Source organism: Geotrypetes seraphini, chromosome 1, assembly GCF_902459505.1.
Source record: "Geotrypetes seraphini chromosome 1, aGeoSer1.1, whole genome shotgun sequence".
Lineage (NCBI taxonomy): Eukaryota > Metazoa > Chordata > Amphibia > Gymnophiona > Dermophiidae > Geotrypetes > Geotrypetes seraphini.
In genome coordinates, this window is record NC_047084.1 from 101,487,731 (window position 1) to 101,508,929 (window position 21,199).

Sequence of the window (21,199 nt, forward strand, 5' to 3'; positions counted from 1 at the left end):
ATCCCGGAGATTTTCCTCATTTAGGATCGTATCCAATCTATACTTAACCAGTGTCTCCATGAGTTTACACACTATTGAGGTGAGGCTTACCGGTCTATAGTTCGCAGCCTCAGCCTTGCAACCCTTTTTATGTAGAGGAACGACGTTGGCAGTTTTCCAGTCCAACGGTACTTTCCCCGTGCTTAGTGAAAGATTGAAGAGCACTGCCAACGGTTCCGCCAGAACATCTCTCAAACCCACACTGCTCCTTGTGACCCTGGGCAAGACACTTTAATCCCCCCATTGCGCCAGGTACATTAGATAGATTGTGAGCCCACCGGGACAGACAGGGAAAAATACTTGAATACCTGAACAAATTCATGTAAACCGTCCTGAGCTCCCTTGGGAGAACGATATAGAAAATTGAATAAATAAATTATTATCCTTTGAATCTTGACAAACATGGATATACAGTCTTGCACAGTTATTTAAAGCAACAAACAAATCCCAGCATTCAATGAAATTGCAAAGGTGGAATAGCTGAACCAGCAAATCACAGGTTTATTTGCATAAAAAATAATAATAGAAAGTTATAAACAATAACTTTTTATTATTATTTTGTATGAAAATAAACCTGTGATTTGCTGATTCAGCTACTCCACCCTACTAAACCATCCTTCCGGGATTCGTTTGTTGCTTTCTCTTTGTTCAGTGGAGGTTGTTGGTTTTTTTTTTTGGTTTTTTTTTTTTGGGGGGGGGTTGTTTGTTTTCACACAGTTATTTAAAACATTGCCTGGTATGTGCACAGATTTTCTTGAGAAATGGAATCCATGTAGAGTGTCACATTCAACTCTAGCCACCTTGTAAGGCAGACTGGATGGACCAGGCACAGGACTTTATCTACCGACGTTTACCTTGTTACCTATTTGAGTGGCTATTTGCCCACCCACCCCAGTCAAAGGTATACAAACCAAAAAACTCTATGATGGACTATTAGCAACCCAAGTAGCAAGACTAGACCACCACTTCTCCAATCTGATGACCACAATGTCCAACTACAAAACCTTCGAACTAAACCTTCCCGACTCCCAAGATCCTAATGCATTTTCCAACTATCAACCTTGTAATCTCCCTGGGAATGCCCAGGCCAATTCTTTTGTAAACCACCTATATCTGAAAGGTACTGGTGGGATAGAAGACACCAATGTAATAAAACCTTAGGTCATCGCCAAATGATCCCTTGTATGTTAGGGGGAGGGGAGAAGTTACTCCTGCCAGTGCCAAAACAGAAAGTGACATCAGCAAGGGTGGGACATGGCAAAGGGAAGCCTATGAAGGTCAGAGAAGGCAGCAAAGAAGAATCACTGAGGCCGTTGGGACACCCCTGAGGTATACTGGGGAGAGATGGGAGGGGTTGGGAAGGACAGAACCACTCTCAAGTACAGCTCTACAGATTGCCCCCATTGACTTCCCCAAACTTTCCCAGAATTCCCCCCCACCCCGGGAATCACCCCTCTCTATCTGCTCTTGCTCCTTCTGTCTCTGGGTTCAAAATGTCCAATATTTAACATGTTTTGATCTAGATGACTAGAGAGCCTTCTTTTTTTTTTATTTATTTAAAAAAAAAAAAAAATTTATACCGCTCAAAAAACTCAGTAGTTTCCAGAATTGCCACACATAAAAAAATATAAAATACAAAAACACTGAAAACAAAAAACTCAAAATCATCATACATAGTTTAAATCTTTATTATTTTCAACAGTACAAATCAAAAACACTAACAACCATTACAGAGATTAGTATAGAATGCCAAACTGCACAATATCCTCCTATCCCATCCACTCCTTTCTCCCCCCACCCCACCCCTCCCCTTTCCAACCCCCCCCCCTCCTCTCCTGCCCCAATCCAGATCAGATCAAACATACATATAAAACTGTAAAATAAACACATCATCCATCATGGTGTTTTAGGAGCACACACAGAACAATGCATTAACAATCACTGGGCAACATAACCTTCAAAAGGTCATCAATGTGTCATTCTCTTCTTGGTTGGTCTGAGAACTTTTCAGCACCTTCTCGTATATCTAAGCCCCGTGACTATAGGATACTGTCACACCCGGAATCATGACAAAGTTCTCTGGCCCGGCATGTCCCTTACCACCAATGGACCCTTCAGGACTTTTCCTGGCTTCTTATCAGCCTAATAAGGGCATGCAAGGGAAGAGCCCAAGTCAGAATGCCCTAAATCAAAGTTTTATTATGGTCACTGGTTTCATCCAGCAAAAAAGAACAGGCTTCAGCTCAGCATTTTCAAACAAATAATCATTCACCTTTGGCAAACCCAAGCTGCTCAATCAGAGGCAAAACCCTCTAATCCAGTGTCCAGGTTTTGGTAAGTACAGCCTTAACATTCAGTCTCCTGCCTCTGGACTTTCTCAGTATTCTACTACATAATAACTTTATTCTTTAGTCCTCTTCACCAGAGCAGGTAGTTTAGGCACATCATTTATGGCACATTTATTAAGCTGCCTGTGCTTCGGCAGCGGTGCCAGTTCATGGGCATGTAAAGCCCAGGAAAGAAAAACAAACTCCAAACAAAACTGAGCAACAACAAAAAAACAGGCAAGCATATCACCTGGTTTATCTCCAGCTCAACGTTTCCCCAAACACAGGGTTGTTTTGTAAAGAGGCATAACCCTCACATGTACAGGTTTTATCAGGCACCCTTAGCACAACCAAGTCGGTAGAGAAGTTATCTTTTGGATAGCCTGGGCTCTGGGAACGTGCAGGGCTCTCAACACATTTCCCTGCTGAGTCGTTACCGTCATTAATTATGCACAGCTGTGGGGGAGGAACGTGCCTGGCTCAGCCTAGCAGCTAACAGGGAAATGCTTCCAAACATTTGTTAGCCTCAAAATAAAGCTCTCAGGCTCAACTTAAAGTTCACCCTAAACGGAGAGACATACAAATCCCCTTCAAAACAAAACTCTGTCTTCTCTGGAGGTTCAGAGCTTATGGGCAGAGGCACTACACATATCCCTCACTGCATTTCAGTGTCCATGTGAGAAACCTCTGGTCCTACCAGACTCTCTTGTGTATCCATGGCTTCCCCTGGGATTCCTTCCCAACTATCAGTGGCAGAAGCAAGCTCCTCTGCATTCACCATCTGCCAGTCTGCCACCTCCAGACTCCACCGGGTAAAGAGAGAGTGGCTGGCTCCCTCCAGGTTTACTCTCTCCCGTTTGCCTCCACTCTGCTTGCCCCCCCCTAGTGTTCTGCACAGCCTCCTTTTAAGCTGTGGAGAGACACTCCCCCCTCAGACTAGGTGGGGGAAGGGCCTCCCACACACAGGCTTCTTCCATCTGGCTAAGTGCAGGTTCCTTTCCAGCCTTGACTCTTGTATGGATAGGCTGCTGAAAAGGTAGTAATCTCCTAGCAGGCTTAGGGACAGGTTTAAACTATGCACAGATTCCCTGCTTCAACTTTTCCTGCCCTGCCTCTACTGACTCCCCTTCAATACCCGAGCAGTAGTCAGCTAACTCTGTAGTGTGTGATTCTACTTGGTCAGCTCTCCTGCAAAGGGGTAAAGTGTATTTCTCCTTATCCCTGTGGCAAAACCCGGACCGGACTTTGGTTTGTCATAAACAAACCCCGAAACGGATTTGGGTTTGTCACAATACGTTTCAACTGAAGCCATTTAAAGCAATGTGAAAAGGGTATGCTAAGCTTGCTTCACAAGAGCATGAGAGACAGAAAAGTATCCTGATATATTAGGTCTCCCAAAGTCCAGCTATTCTACAAGGCCCAAAAGAATCAGGAGCCTTTTCACTTCTTTGGAAAGCCTGTGTGCACTCTGATGACCTTGGACAAAAATGGCACTACCCATTTCCTTTAAAATATACCGTTTGTGGCAGAATCCAGCGGATTTTCCAGGTGGACTTTTACTTGGAATTCTTTTGGCAAAGGTGACTTGTACACCAATCTATGGTTAACTGCAGTAAATTACAGCATGTTATTTAAGGAACTTGTGGCCCTTTAGTTTGTGATTAATAAATATATGATCAGAGATTGTATAAGGACCTATATCTGCCCGTACCAACTGCCGAAACACCGGTTCTGTAGTCCTATTGAGGTTTGATGGGGGATGAAGGAGAGTACCTTTGAATGGGGAAGGGAAGGGAAGGGATGGTTTGGGGAGGGATGGTAGAGGGTATTAAATGATTTAAAACATGCAGTCATACATAGATTGAGTGGGGTTTGATGGGGGATGAAGGTATTTTCTAGGTTTATATGGGATGTAATTAATCTTACTTATTGCATTTCTTCTGTTTATACTGTAAACCGCTTAGAACCTCACGGTACAGCAGTATATAAGAAATAAAATTATTATTAAATTATTATTATTATTATTATACTAAGCACCTTGGTGTTGTATGTAATATTGACCACTTCAATATGTTCATCATATTATTATATTTGATGCATCATCATTGTTCTTTTTTTTTTTTAGTTCAATAAATTTTATTCAGTATTTTAAAAAATACAAGGAGCAATTCAAATACATAAAAGTAGTATAACATTTTGCATTAATATACAGTTAATTATAAAGGCCCATATTATTAAGAAAAGCTCAGAGTTGTTTTTGGATTTGTTTGTGGTGATGTATGACAATAGAAAGTGAAATAGGACAAAGTAAAAATTGAAAGAGAGAGGAAAAAAGAAGAGAGAAAGAAAAAAAAAAATATATATATATAATTTTTAAAGAGAGGAGAAGACAGGAGTGTCTACATAGTAGAATGTACATATGAATCTAAAAATGACCAGGGTGATTTTTTGTTTTTCCAATTCATGGATTTATGGAGTGAAATTTTATTTTCATATGCATATGATTCAAATCTGTGGTACATACATAGAGAGTTCCACCAAAAAGTATAATCTAATAACGAAGATGATTTCCAATTTTTCAGAATATGCATGAGAGCAGTCACAAACATGGTATCAATAAGTTTAGGAGGACAATTTGATTGCGCGAAACAGGGGTGTTGAGATCGAAGGATTATAATGTCCATAGAAATCTCTTCTGAGCAGTTGGTGATAGATTGTATGGTATTCCAGATTTTGGACCAAAAAGAACGGACCAGAGTACAATGGAAGAACATATGATCAAGAGTTCCTTCCTCTTTCAAACAGTTCCAGCAGATAGAATCTTGTTTTAATTTGGCTTTCCACATACGAAATGGGGTCCATATTGCATTCCACATTACAAAGAGCATTGACTGTGAAACTCTAGAAGATAAAAGTGGGCGATTTGTTGAAGACCAAAAGAGTTCCCAGTCAATGTCAGAAAGTGGAATGGTTATTATATTATCCCAGTGTTTCATAGCATGATATGAGAAAGTTCTACAAATTGTTCTACAAGTTTTAATGTTGTATTTGTTGTTGTTGCATCAATAAAAATTGTTTGAACTTAATAAATATATAGATTCATACACTCTTACAGTAGGCTCTGATAAAATAAGCCATCTGTTCCGAGCAAATCCTACAGAAACAGCAGGCATAGTAGAAGATAGATGATATTCATACTCAAGCAACATCCAAACTGAATACAAAACCGATGATTTATATAAGTTTATAATTTTTTTAAAATAAATCAAAATGTTTTTTTTGTTGTTTTTTTTTGCAAAGCAAGCTGCTGTGCCAAAAAAAAGGATATAATCTAACATATATTTGACAGAAAAGAATCCATTACATCAGCCCATTGTATAATATATGCAGGATAATCTTCTTAAAATGAGTTTTCAGATCCAGGCACAGAAGGACTTAAAGATGTACATCATGCTTTTTTTTTTGTTGTTTTTGTTTATATGTATTATTATTTTTAGCATCTCATTATACTTTCCATATCATCATTTTTCCAGTACAGTTGTATATTGTTTGTGAGCTAATGGCAGAAAATATGAAATATGCTACGTTCTCAAAAACAGTACATAGAAAAACACAGAATATAAAGGAGCATTATCGAAGTTTAAAAGGAAGTAAAGTAAAAAAAGAAAAAAGTCTCCCAGCCTTTTTCATCAATCCTAGGTCATTTATTAAAAGTACAGTCAAACTTGTTTTACGAGTGCTGCGGTTTGCGAGTGTTTTGCAAGACGAGCAAAACATTTGCAAAATCCGTGTCTCGGAAACCGAACTTGCCTCGATTTGTGATCTCCCCCTGTGATCCGTCATCCCCCCCCCCGCTCACATCAGCCCCCAGCCGCAATCATGCAAGTTTTCCTTACTTCCTATGGGGAAACTCACTTTGAAATACGAGCAATTTGGTTTACGAGCATGCTTCTGGAACGAATTATGCTTATAAACCAAGGTTCCACTGTATTATATATGCAGATGATACAACACTTATCACCAGCAGCATAGTAGACATGCTGTTTCTACTGAGAAAAGCCAAAGCTGAAAGTCATAGAATGAGATTAGATTTGAACATAAACAAAACGGAGATCAGGAACACAGAAAATGATGAAGATTTTGAGCTTGAAGGCGATAGAATAGAAGTTGTAAAGGATTTCAATCTCCTGGGCTCTTTCATAAACAAAAAAGGAACCAGCAGGGAAGAAATACTCCGCTGAATAGCACTGGGTTGCTCTTCAATGAAGGCTCTTGACAACGTATTCAAAGGAACGGAAATAACACTCCAAACGAAGATCAGACTTGTCCACGCACTCATTTTCTGCGTGGTCAATTCCGGATGCGAAAGCAGGACACTATGGGGCTCATAATAATTTTTTTTTTTTTTTAAGTCCAAAAAATGGCCTATGTCAACAATCAAAAAGACCGATAATCAAAACGGGTTTTAGATGTATCTAAACCCAGCTTAGGCCTTTAATCTGCCTCTGTACGCCTAGAGCGAAAAGGGGCATTTTGGGAGGAGAGGATAGGGCGGGGAGGAGGGCCGACCTAGACTTAGTCATTTGGCAGCCATAACCAAAAAGGTCTGACAGGTTGCCAGACAGAACTTATACGTTTTAACTTAGACCAAGTCAAAACTGGCCTAAGTTCTGAATCGGGCCACTGAGCTGATCGCAGCTGCTGCGATCAGCTCATCGGCCCAGGCAACCTGCCCCACCCACCCTCCACTGGTAACGATCGTGGCATTAGAGAAGCCTAATCTCTTCTGCCGCCGAAATCCCTCCAAACCCCCCCCCCCCCCAGTAGGGCTGGAGCTCCCTTCTGCCAATGATGGGCGCGGGGGGAGAGGGTATTGTTCGGCAGAAGAGATTGGAAATCTCTCCTGCCAGGGAGGTTCAGTGAGTGGATCGCGGCAGGAGAGATTATGCATTTCTCCTGCCGTGATCATTGCCGGGGGGGGAGGGGGGAGTGTTTAGGATTCTGTAACCGGCATTGTTTATTAGAGAATCCTGCATTTAGGCAAAGGACTGGCCACTCCTTTGCCTAAAAGGTCTTGTTTTGGACATTTGGGACATTTGCGATTTTTGGGTCGGGAATGTGTTGTAAGGATAGATGTAGTGGCAGTCTGATTAAAATGCTGAACATAGAGGTAGGATAACAACCAAGCCAGATTCAATTCAGAACCAGGCCTCCAGAAATGCTTAATTGATCCTCGGATGCACCACTCCACGTTCAAACTTTATCATAACCGTTAAGCTTGATGTGCAAAATCTTCCCTGGATCGATGTATTGTAATTCATAATAACTTTAAATATTTTTATATATAAACTACATATAAATTAACTGTTCAAGTGTTCTAAAGTGCTAACATTTAAAGAAATATTTAGTCAAAAAGACCACAAAATTAAAGCTAAGTCTTTTTGACTAAGGGCTCCTTTTATCAAGGTGCGGTAGGCGGTTTACGCGCAGAATACCGCGCGCTCAACCGCCTGCCGCACTAGTCGCTAACGCCTCCATTGACGAGGCGTTAGTTTTTAGGCTTGCCGCGGGGGTTAGCGCGGGATGAAATGTCCGATGTGCTAACCCCCATAGCGCGCCTTGATAAAAGGAGCCGTAAATATTTATTTAAATGTTAGCACTTTAACTTGTATGTAGTTTATATAAAAATATTTAAAGTTATTATGAATTACAATATATTGATCCAGGGAAGATTTTGCACATCAAGCTTAACGTTATGATAAAGTTTGGAACGTGGAGTGGTGCATCTGAGGATCAATTAAGCATTTCTGGAGGCCTGGTTCTGAATTGAATCTGGCTTGGTTGTTATCCTATTGAATGAATGCTTATTAAAGATTGAGTGCGATTACTGAGCATAGAGGGAGACCATTCTCAAAAAAAAAACCTCATTTGGGATGTTTGTTTTGCTTTGTTTTTAGAATGGGCATTTCCCTGCTGCCTACTTTCTGCGCCAAGGGACTTAGGCCAAAAGGGGACTTAGACTTCTTTTGATTATGTCCCTCTATGGCAGTGGTCTTAAACTCGCAGCCCGGGGGCCACATGCGGCCCCCCAGGTACTATTTTGAGGCCCTCGGTATGTTTATCGTAATCACAAAAGTAAAATAAAACAGTTTCTTGATCATATGTCTCTTTAGCTATAAATTTCAATATTATTATTAAGACTTAGCCAAAAGGAAAGATTTATAAACTATAAAGAGTTTTACCTCATGCAAAATTGTTATTTCTTTAATAAGACATTAACTATTTTTTCTGCGGCCCTCCAAGTACCTACAAATCCCAAATGTGGCCCTGCAAAGGGTTTGAGTTGGAACCACTGCTCTATGGAAACAAGACAGAAAGAAGATTGACTCATTTGAACTTTGGTGCTGGAGAAGGATTGTATGCGTGCCGTGGACAACCAGAAGAACTAACCAATCGATTCTGAAGAAGATCAGACTGTCTATGTCACTCGTAGGCCAAATGATGAAGTTACGACTGTGTTATTTTGGTCACACCATTAGGAGAGAAGATCGAAGGAACCAGGTGAAGAGGGCAACCTGCAATCAGATGGCTGGACATGTTGAAAAACAACCATGGGGATGACGCTGGAGGACCTTACTGGACTAGCACAAAACCAATTAGATCTGTAATTCATCAAGACGCTACGACTCGAGCACGAGTCGATGGCACCTTAATACAGTGGTACCTTGGATTACGAGCATAATCCGTTCCAGGAGCATGCTCGTAATCCAAAATGCTCGTTTATCAAAGCGAGTTTCCCCATAGGAAATAATGGAAACTCGCTTTGATGCGTTCCCCCCCCCGAGAACCGACATTGCTCCCCTCGAAGGCCCCCCCCTGCAATCAGGCACACCCCCCTGCGATCCGGCACCCCCCTGCCTCGAACCGGCATCCCCGCCATGATCTGACCCCCCCCCGACACAATTGGGCACCCCCCCGCCACTTCTTACCCTCATCTGGGCACTCTTGAAAATCGGCCTCCTCGTCTGCTGGGCCTTGAGCATCTGAGTATGCTCAAGGCCTGCGAGTTCACGTTCAAGAAGCGGCGGGGGGGTGCCCAATTGTGTCGGGGGGGGGGGGTCGGATCGTGGCGGGGGGGTGCCCAATCGTGTCGGGGGGTCGGATCGTGGTGGGGGATGACCAATCGTGGCGGGGGGGTCGGATCGTGGCGGGGGGGTTGCCGGTTCGAGGCAGGGGAGGTGCCGAATCGCAGGGGGGTGCTGGATTGCGGGGGGGGGGGGGGTGCTCATAAATCGAGCCATGCTAGGTTTCCGAGGCACCGATTTTGCAAATGTTTTGCTCATCTTGCAAAACACTCGTAAACCGAGGTACCACTGTAATTATATATTTATATCATTTTAAACATAGGGCTCCTTTTACTAAGGTGCGCTGGCGTTTTTAGTGCACGCAGCAGATTAGCGCATGCTTACCCCGCGCTACACGGCTAGAACTAACGCCAGCTCAATGCTGGCGTTAGCGTCTAGCGCGCGAGGCATTGTAGCGTGCGCCATTCCATGCACTAATGCCCTAACGCAGCTTAGTAAAAGGAGACCATAATACATTGCCAGCTGATGCTGCAGAGGAAATAAAGTTGTGCCTCGGTTTACGAGTGCACCGGTTTGCGAGAGTTTTGCAAGACGAGCAAAACATCCGCAAAATTGGTGCCTCGGAAACCGAGCTTGCCTCGATGTACGAGCGCCTCCCCCGCGATTCTCTGAGATCTCGGAGAGAGCGGGAACTCGAAGGCCTTGAGTATGCGCAGATGCTTAAGGCCCAGCAAAAAGGACGGCAGATCTTTGGGCACCGGCATGTCCTGTGCGTTGGTGCCCGGTGCCGGGTGCCAGATGGGGGTAAGCGATGTGTTCGGGTGGGTAGATGGGTGCGTGGGGGATGCTGGATGGCGGGGTGGATGGCGGGTCACGCGGGTAGAGGGGGCCTTTGTGAGTGGGGGGAGCAATGCCGGGGGTGGGGGGTAGAGCAGTGCCGCTGGCCTCAGGGGGTGGGGTGGGTGGGAACAAATCAAGTGAGTTTCCCTTACTTTCTATGGGGAAACTCGCTTTGATATAGAGTAATTTGGTTTACGAGCATGCTTCTGGAACAAATTATGCTTGAAACCAAGGTTCACTGTACTGTATACAGTAGAATGCACTTTGTCATGTTGCTATGGGTGTCTGTTTAAATAGCTCCATAGCATTAATGTGCAGGAAGTGAGCCTTTTTCAAATGAAGGAAAACTCTGGAATGAGAGGGCATAGGATGAAGCTAATAATAATAATAACTTTATTCTTTTATACCGCCATAATCAAAAGTTCTTGGCGGTTTACACTAAAAAGAGCTGGACAATCAGCAAAATACAATAATACAGTAAAAAATACAAATATTTATAAAATAGAATTTCAATAATAAAACTCACCAAGTAATAAACTTATCAAACAAAGTGGTCTTAATTAATTTCCTAAAACTACAATAGGATAACATAGCTTGCTGAATACATTTACCTAACCAAGATTGTTGCCTACCAGCTTGAAATGTTAGGGTCCTATCTACACCCATTATATCTACACCCATTAATTTGTGGATAAGCAAATAAGTAGAAGTTTCTAGTTTCTCTTGATGGTCTATGCAACACAAAATGAGGAAAATGGTAAGCTGGATAGAGGTGATAGGCTCAGGGGTAATCTACAGAAATTTGTTTTTACAGAAAGGGTGGTAGATGCGTGGAACAGCATCCCGGAATAGGTGGTGAAGATAAAGACTGTGTCTGAATTCAAGAAAATGTGGAACAGGCGTGTGGGATCTCTTAGGGAGAAGAGGAGATCATGGATGCAGCGATGGGAAGACTGGATGGACTATTTGGCCTTTATCTGCCATCGTGTTTCTATGTTTCTTAACCTATGGCCTAATGTTTCTAGGGGTGATCTTAAAGGGATTGGAGGAACAAGTGCCATGTGGACCCATTTCACCTGCAGCAAAGACCCCTTCCCACCCAGTGACGACATCCTATACTCCCAAAATAACAGAATACCACCCTATAACAGTCCTCTTCATCCCTGGAAATATGTTCTCACAGGACCCAAGACACCTTCCATTCTTTTGGAACAGTTTCCCATCCCCTAGACCTCCAGCCCCCATAATAGACTCCTTATCCCCCCAAAGACCTTCATGGCCCATAGAATAGAACTTAGACCTACTTGCCCTATGTCTGGTATTAGTGGGGGTGGTGGGAACAGGAGTGACCCCCATTCACTCAAGCTTCCTAACTGCCTGGTTTCCAATGGTGCCAGTTAATCCCTTGAAATGGTCTTTCAGCATTATGATTATGGGGTCAGGCTGTCAAATAAGAATGCATGTTTCAATATATGATACCTTGAGCCATAGTAGTAGTTATAGGAAGTTATTGCTAGGGGTTGCCCAATGCCAATCTTTTAGTCTAGGCCTGGGAATCGGAGAAATTGAGAACTGTTTCCCTAGACACCAATCAATAAATCCGAAGGGCCATCCTGGGCATGGATGGTATGTTTGGAAGGCTTTTCTGGGGTATGGTGGGCTAAGTGATTGGGGGTTCATTGATGAGGGTTGGATCTGCATAACACTTACTGTACCTCCAGCTCATTTAAGATGGTCTCTGGGAATATTGGGCCAGATGTTAAGGGGCTGAGAACCTATTGAGGAAATTTAACATCATCTCAAAGCTGGCAATATTTTCTTTTTGAACAAATAATGCAGCTTGGAAATTTCATTCAAAGTCATGGCGTCCGATTTGCATAAAAATGATGCCTTTTCATGCATTTGCACGCTTTTCATCTCCTTTCCTGATGCCCGAAGGTATTCAGCTAGTTATCAACTATCAGATAAGTTCATGCTTAAGCCATGATAAACCCCCAAACTGCCTCAGTGCAATGCAGATAAGTAATATCAGCTGCGCTGTTCCAGAATGCCAATGCTTGGGTTCTTAGGTTTTATAAATAAATTGTGGCGTTCTACTGTGCAAGACTCTTCATAGTCATTCAAATGTCTACTGAAACCATAGGCAATCATTAAAAAATATGTTAAAAGAGATAAGCTTGCAGTAGCGTTTTTATTATTATTTGGGCTGTTTGCCATATATTACTCCTGTTAAATGAACATTGCGTAGGAAATGTCAGTGCTGATAAATCACTATTTATAGGAGAAATATATTCTGCTGTCATGTAAGAGAGATCACTTTTGTCATATTCTCTAGAGGTTGCAGAGTTAGATGCGAGAGATAAGAACATAAGAAACGCCTTCACCGGATCAGACCTAGGTCCATCTTGTCCGGCGATCCGCACACGCGGAGGCCCAGTTAGGTGCTCCCTGTTGGAGACCCGGATTTCCCGTACCCCCCCCGATATGATTTGCAAGAAGGTGTGCATCCAACTTGCGCTTGAAACTCTGAACACTAGTCTCCGCCACAAGCTCTTCTGGGAGAGCATTCCAAGCGCTCACCACTCGCTGTGTGAAACAGAACTTCCTGACATGTTAGATGTTAGAGATGGACTTGATGGACACAATGTCACTGAATATGACCGCTAAAGCAGGAAAGGGATGGTGTGGACTGAGCCCGTGATCTTTCCCCCAAGCCCAATTACAGTAAAATCTTCCTCAAGAACCATCCTTGGGACCTTTCCCTAGGGTTATCAGATGTCCGGATGTACCCGGACATGTCCTCTTTTGTGAGGGCGGTCCAAGCGTCCGGACGAGTTTTCAAAACCCAGCACTTTGTCCGGGTTTTGAAAACCATTGAGCTCGGGAGCCCACAACGGGAGAGCATCGGCTCACGTGCGGAGGCGCTACAAAGATGTCACGTGCATGTGCGTGTGACATCACCACGCATCGCAGAAGCCCTCCAGATGTTGCTGTGAAGAGATGAGGTTTGTGTGAGGCTGGGGGTGGGGAACGGAAAGAGGCAGGGCAGTGGACATTATGGGGCGGGGTTGGGGACAGAACTGGGCGGGGCAAAATGTCCTCTTTTTGGGGAAGAAAAATATGGTAACCCTACATTTACCCTACCCAGGGAATGTCCCTATAAAAAAGGCATGTAGACATGAGTGTAGAGCAGGGGTCTCAAAGTCCCTCCTTGAGGGCCGCTATCCAGTCGGGTTTTCAGGACTCCCCCAATGAATATGCATGAGATCTATTGGCATGCACTGCTTTCAATGCATATTCATTGGGGAAATCCTGAAAACCCATCTGGATTGCGGCCCTCGAGGAGGGACTTTGAGATCCCTGGTGTAGAGCATGTTATGCGAGGAATACCCCAAAATATAAACTCTTATTCCCTTCCCTTAAGGCAGGGGTAGGCAATTCCTGTCCTCGAGAGCCGGAGCCAGGTCAGCTTTTCAGGATATCCACATTAAATATGCATGAGTTAGATTTGCATCTCAAGGAGGCAGTGCATGGAAATCCATCTCATACATATTCATTGTGGATATCCTGAAAACCTGACCTGGCTCCGGCTCTCGAGGACCGGAATTGCCTACCCCTGCCTTGAGGGAATAAAATTGGTTAGGAAATGGGGTCTGATATAACCTATTATGAAATGGGTTATAAATTTATTTGTAAAATATATATAGCTCCCTGGCGTGCTTATAGGGCGACTTTTGCTATATTAGTCTCTTGTTTGAAATATGGTCACCCTAAAGCTAATTTATCTCACATGTGGTGGACATGTCCTTTGATACGCCAATTCTGGAATGTTGTTTTTTCTAAAGTTGAGCAAATGTGGGGAATTGATTGGCATTGCAATAGTTATAATATATTTTGGATTTTCGATGTTAAGCGTCCTATTCCAAGAGGCCTCAAAGGCTTTCTTCACAGAACAATCTTATCAGGTTTGAAAGTCATACTTTATCTTTGAATTGGACCTTTAAGACCAACATATAGTCCTTGGCGTTCTAGAATGTTACACATTTTAACAATGGAAAGTATGAAATGATCAGAATGGGACACTAGACAGGGAAGACTTTTTTTTTTTTTTTTACCATCTGGCAACTTTATTTAGATACATTAACACCACACACTCGCAGTCGCATATTATTTAATATTTAATTACAGTTCTAAAATGGGGAAAAAAGGGGGAGGGAATTGGGTGCATTTGCTTTTTCGTGATATTGTTTCTTATATATTAACTCTGTAAATTTTGGTTTTCTTCTTGTATTTGAAATGATTTTTTTTACTATTTTGTATTTGAAAATTTAATAAATGTGATTTACATTAAAATCTAATGCAGCAACTAGTAGAGGCACTTCTAGTATTTTTCTATTCAGGGTGAACGTTAATGTCCGTATGAAACATGTGGTACCTGCTGAGTTAACCCAGGAGAACTTAAGGCCCGAGTCTGTAAACAGCACCTAACACGGTAGGAGTCTTTCAAAACGACAGCTAGGGCTCCTTTTACAAAGCCGGGCTAGCGGTTTCAACGCACGCACTGGATGAAATCGATGGGGTTAGGTGAGAAACTAACTGCATGGGTCAATGATTGGCTGAGTGGAAGACTTCAGAGGGTGGTGGTCAACGGCACCCTCTCTGAGACATCGGAGGTGACTAGCGGAGTGCCGCAAGGATCAGTCCTGGGACCATCCCTTTTCAACATATTCATAAGGGACTTGTCCCGGGGGCTTCAGGGTAAAGTAGCACTGTTCGCCGACGCCGCCAAACTGTGTAATATAGTAAGTGAAAGCAGTCTCAAGGATAGTATGACGCAGGATCTGATCATGTTGGAAAACTGGTCCTCAACATGGCAGCTGGGCTTCAACGCTAAGAAATGTAAGGTCATGCATCTCGGCAGCAGAAATCCATGCAGAACATACACCTTGAATGGAGAAGCACTAGCTAGGACTTCAGAAGAACGGGACTTGGGAGTAATCATCAGTGCAGACATGAAGGCTGCCAAACAAGTAGAGAAGGCCTCATCCAAGGCAAGGCAAATGATGGGATGTATCAAGAGAAGCTTCGTCAGCCGCAAACCTGAAGTCATAATGCCACTTTACAGAACCATGGTGAGACCTCATCTGGAATACTGTGTGCAATTCTGGAGGCCACATTACCGTAAAGATGTGCTTCGAGCCGAGTCGGTCCAGCGGATGGCCACTAGAATGGTCTCCGGACTCAAGGGTCTCTCATACGAAGAAAGACTGCGCAGATTGCAGCTCTATACTCTAGAGGAGCGCAGGGAAAGGGGTGACATGATTGAGACATTTAAATACGTCACAGGTCGTGTCGAGGTGGAAAACGACATATTCATTCCCAAGGGACCCTCGGTCACAAGGGGGCACCCGCTTAAACTCAGAGGAGGGAAATTTAGTGGTGACACCAGGAAGTACTTCTTCACAGAAAGGGTGGTGGATCACTGGAACAAACTTCCGGTGCAGGTGATCAAGGCCACCAGCGTGCTCGACTTTAAGAATAAATGGGACATCCAGTGGGATCCCAACGAGGGTCGAGCTAAGGAACTAAGTCATCAGCACTCAGACTTAATGGGGTGGGTCAGTAGAGTGGGCAGACTTGATGGGCTGTAGCCCTTTTCTGCCGTCATCTTTCTATGTTTCTATGTTTCTATGGATTAGCGTGCGCTAAAGCGTGGGCTAGCCGAAAATCTACCGTCTGCTCAAAAGGAGGCGGTAGAGGCTAGCACGCATGGCAATTTAGCACGCGCTATTCCGTGCGTTAAGGCCCTAGGGCAGCTTTGTAAAAGGAGCCCCTAATGTAGGGTTACCAGATGTTTGTAGGGAAAAAAGAGGCTTTAAAAATATTTTCCTGTAACTTCATCGAGTGTTCCCTAGTCTTTGTAAATTTTCACGTTGTATTACCACAGTCTGGACAGAACGTATGGCTCTGTGCTCTCTACGCATATTGAATGTTATTCACTATCCAGATGGAGGTACTGAATAAATGTTAGAAATTATTAAGAAAGGAATAGAGAATAAAACTAAGAATATAATGCCTTTGTATCGCTCTGTTCTGTGTCCTCGCTTAAAATAATTAAGAACATAAGAATAGCCTTACTGGGTCAGACCAATGGTCCATCAAGCCCAGTAGCCCATTGGCCAAACCAGGTCACTAGTACCTGGGCAAAACCCAAAATGTAGCAATATTCCATGCTCCCGTGTCTTTCTCAATAACAGACTATGGACTTTTTCTCCAGGAACTTGTTCAAACCTTTCTTAAAAACAGTTACGCTATCCACTCTTATCACAACCTCTGGCAATGTGTTCCAGAGCTTAACTATTATTTGAGTGAAAAAAAAAATTCCTCCTATTGGTTTTAAAAGTATTTCCCTGTAACTTCATCAAGTGTCCACTAGTCTTTTTCATTTTTGACGGAGTGAAAAATCGATCCACTTGTACCCGTTCTACTCCACTCAGGATTTTGTAGACTTCAATCCTATCTCCCCTCAGCCGTATCTTTTCCAAGCTGAAGAGCCCTAACCTTTTCAGTCTTTCCTCATACGAGAGGAGTTCCATCCCCTTTACCATCTTGGTCGCTCTTCTTTGAACCTTTTCTAGCGCCGCTATATCTTTCTTGAGATAAGGAGACCAGAATTGAACGCAATACTTCAAATGAGGTCATACCATGGAGCAAAACAGGGGAATTATGACATTTTTAGTTTTGTTTAGCATCCCTTTTTTAACAATTCCCAGTATCCTATTTGCTCTTTTTGCCGCCGCCGCACTTTGGGTGGAAGGTTTCATCGTATTGTCTACGAAGACACCCAGATCCTCTTCTTGGACGCTAACCCCCAAGGTGGACCCTAGCATCCGGTAACTGTGATTCAGGTTACTCTTCTCAATGTGCATTACTTTGAATTGTCCACATTAAATTTCATCTGCCACTTGGACGCCCAGTCTTCCACTTTCCTAAGGTCCGCCTGCAATTTTTCACAATCCGCATGTGTTTTAACAACTTTGAACAGTTTAGTGTCATCTGCAAATTTAATCACCACATCTGAAAAATGATTTTGCAAAATTAGAAAAGTTACAGAAAAGTGCAATGGAAATGATAAAGAGGTTGGGACAATCTCCATATGAGGAAAGATTACAGATACGCAAGGCTCAGAGGGTTAAAGAGAAAGCTGAGGGGATATATGAGAGAGATCAACAAAATACTACCCCCCCCCCCCCTTTTACAAAGGTGTGCTATGCTTTTTAGTGCTAAACACGCACTAAACGCTAATGCGTGCATGTTATCCTATGGATCGTTAGCAGTTAGCGCACGTGTTGATTTAACGCATGCTAAATAGAGAGTTGTGCGGGGACAGAAATCCCACCCATTCCCGCCCGTCCTCGCCAGGATCCTCTTTGTCCCCACCCGTCCCAGCCAGGATCCTCTCCGTCCCCACCCGTCCCTGTCAAGTTCGTCTCCGTCCCCACCCGTCCCCGCCAGGATCCTCTCCGTCCCCACCCATCCCCGCAAGGAATTACCTCCATCCCCGCCCGTCCCCATAACAAGCAGCAATTACTTCTGACAGGATCATCATTCCACAGTTTCTTTTGTGTTTGCGCTGCTGTTTTCCTTGTGGAATCTCTTTGGTGAAACCCTTTTTTTGTTTTCTGTTCAGGTAATTAACTTATAAACCCCCTCTTTTACTAAGGCTGACGTGTCCATTATATTATATGGATGAACCCTGTTTCCAAAGCCTTCCATCCCCGTGGGAGTCCCGAGGGCCAGAGGGGGGTTCCCGCGGGAGTCCCGTGGGTTAGGGTGGGATTCCCGCAATCCCCGTTACCGTGCAGACCTCTAGTGTTAAATCCACGCTAAAACGCTTAGCGCACCTTTGTAAAAGAGGGCCTAAGTGGAGTGGAAGTGCTAAACATGAATTGTTTGCATACTCTTTCCAAAAATGCAAGGACTAGGGGAACACACAATGAAACTATTAAGTAATAAGTCGAAAACAAATCAAAAATATTTCTTCACTCAGCAAGTAATCAATGTGGAGGGGCACTTTCAATATGACATTTAAATTGGAGTTTAGACATTTTGGGAAAAACATCCAAATATCTAGTGACCATATAAAAAAAAAAAAAAGATAGACACTTTTCTGGTTTGAAAATGGCCATTTCTTAGATGTGTTTGTCCTTAGCACATCTATCTTTTTGAACCATTTCTTTAAAGTCCAAATGAAAACGCACAAAAACTAGCCTTTTGGATGAAGGCGGGAGATTAGCATTCTTAGCAGGCTGTCCACACGGACGTCCCAGCAGAGCAGTGGGGCACCCTAGGGCAGGGGTAGGCAATTCCATTCCTCGAGAGCCGAAGCCAGGTCAGGTTTTCAGGATATCCACCATGAATATGTATGAGATGGATTTGCATGCACTGCCTCCTTGAGATGCAAATCTAGCTCATGCATATTTATTGTGGACATCCTGAAAACCTGATCTGGCTCCGGCTCACGAGGACCGGAATTGCCTACCCCTGCCCTAGGGGATACTGCAGTGAATTTCACTTAAAAGGTCTCAGGTACATCTTAATCCCCCCCTTATATTGTATGTTGAGCCCCCCAAAACAGAACCAAAACATACAGTACCCAACTGTATAGCACCCCAGTAGATTTTGTGCCTGCATGTGTCACATATGTCAGCACTGTAGGTTTGGGGTGCATTTTGGACGACTCACACTTTCTACCACAAATGTATTAGTTAAAGTGGGATTATGGGCCTGGATCTTCATCTCTGCAGTACACTTCACTGACCACTAGGCTACTCCAGAGAGCTGCTTGCTGCTCTAATAGGACTGGCCGTAACTTTTGAAGCTGTCCTTCAGGCTGTCCTTCAGTACTGTTTCATTCGCATATTTGGGAGGTGGGAGAGGGTCAATGACCACTGAGAGATAAAGGAGGACCATGTCTTCATGCTTCCAGTGATGATCTGGTCAGTTTTGCCACATTTTGGTACTTAATCGTTATCGAGACAGCCCTAACCTCAAAGAAGTTTTACCCTGGATGTATTCAGTGACGTTCCATTATTGCAGAAAAAAAAACTTCAAAATTATAAATCCACCCTAATCCCATCCAAAACACGCCCCCTTGAGATTTCAAAGCGGTGCATTCAATTATAGAAAACAATTTTTTTTTTGGGGGGGGGGGGAAATTTTTTCTTTTATAAATGAGCCCCAAAAGCAGTTAGCACGGTTTAAAAAAAATGTTTGGACGCATCCTTAAAACAGGAGTTCACAAACCATTATTATTTATTTTAGTAATTATATACCATTCATAGTCTAAGTGGTTTACATTCAGGTACGCATGCATATGCCTGTATCTGTCCTGCTGGGCTCACACTGTACCTGGGGCAAGGGGGGGGGGATTAAGTGACTTGCCCAGGGTCACAATGAGCAGCATGGGATTTGAAACCACGACCTCAGCGCGCTGAGACTATAGTCTCACACACTCCCCAGCAAGATGGACTTGGAAAATTGTGGTTTGCGTTGGTCACTGTTGGAATCAGGATCCGTATTTTAATGGACCTTTTAGTCTGTCCCAGTATGGCCGCACTTATCTTCTTAGGGACATACTAAAGCCAAAAACATAACACCACCACTGACTGCAGAGTTTCAAAATTACCCATAAATCTACAATACACAAACACTTAAAAACAGAAGCCCCTTGGTTCAACCCATCTTAGATCTTGAATAAGGTGAAAAATTAGCTCGCCTTGATTTTGGCCTTGATTTTGTACAAACTATACCCCTCCCCCCTCTTTTACAAAACTGTGAACACATTTTTTTAGCGCAGGCCGGCGCGCCGAATGCCCTGCGCTGCTCCCGGCGCTTACAGGGGCGTCGGGAGCAGCGCAGGGCATTCAGCGCGCCGGCCTACACTAAAAACTGCTTTCACCGTTTCGTATGAGGGGGGGGAGGGGAGATAATGCATTCTGGACAAAACGAATCAAGATTTTGTGGTTTTATGATGCTTAGGAAAAGTTTTACCACTGAATAAGCCAACTCCGAGTCATTAGAAAAAAGGTGGCATGTCTGCTTTAATCTGAACTGCTCTGTTATATCTACTAGTCAATCACTTCAACACAGAAGCCAGAGAATAATGGATTAAAGTATCTAGTTTTTCACGTAATCAGTATGTTCTATGTGTGCGTTTGTGTTCAGAGATAATCGATTTCCTATCTGCCATTAGATTTTATGTTATTTCGCTTTTTTTTTTCCTTACTTTCTTTAAAATAGATTTCTATATAACAACAAAAAAAACAGAAAGAAAAAGATAAAAGAAATTGCTCTTTGAGGCCTGACAGTTGAATTGTAGCAAAAACTGTGGTAATGATGACCTGTCTGTGGCGGCTTTACTGGATTTCACCGTAATTGAATGTTCTTGTGACCTTCTTCAGCTTATTACACCGAATAATAAAAAAAACCCCTTTCAACTCTCAGAGTGAACGAAAATTATAACAGTTAACCTAAAAGTATTGCCCCTCTTAGATTTAATGACACTAGTAATTGAGGTCATATCTATTTCTTACTGATAGAAAATGTTCTTGAAAACAGCGATATCACAATAAGAGAAGAAAGAGAAAAGAAAATATTCCTCTTTTAACACTGCAAAGTAGGTTGGTATATTCGGTATTCAGTGCTTGTGATTCTCGTTCTCCTAGTATTGCATTCTGTTTTAGTAGTTTCCCCCCAAATAACATAAGAACATAAGAACTGCCATCTCCGGATCAGACCTTCGGTCCATCAAGTCCGGCGATCCGCACATGCGGAGGCCCTGCCAGGTGTACACCTGGCGTAATTTATAGTCCACCATATCTTTATATGCCTCTCTTAAGGAGATAT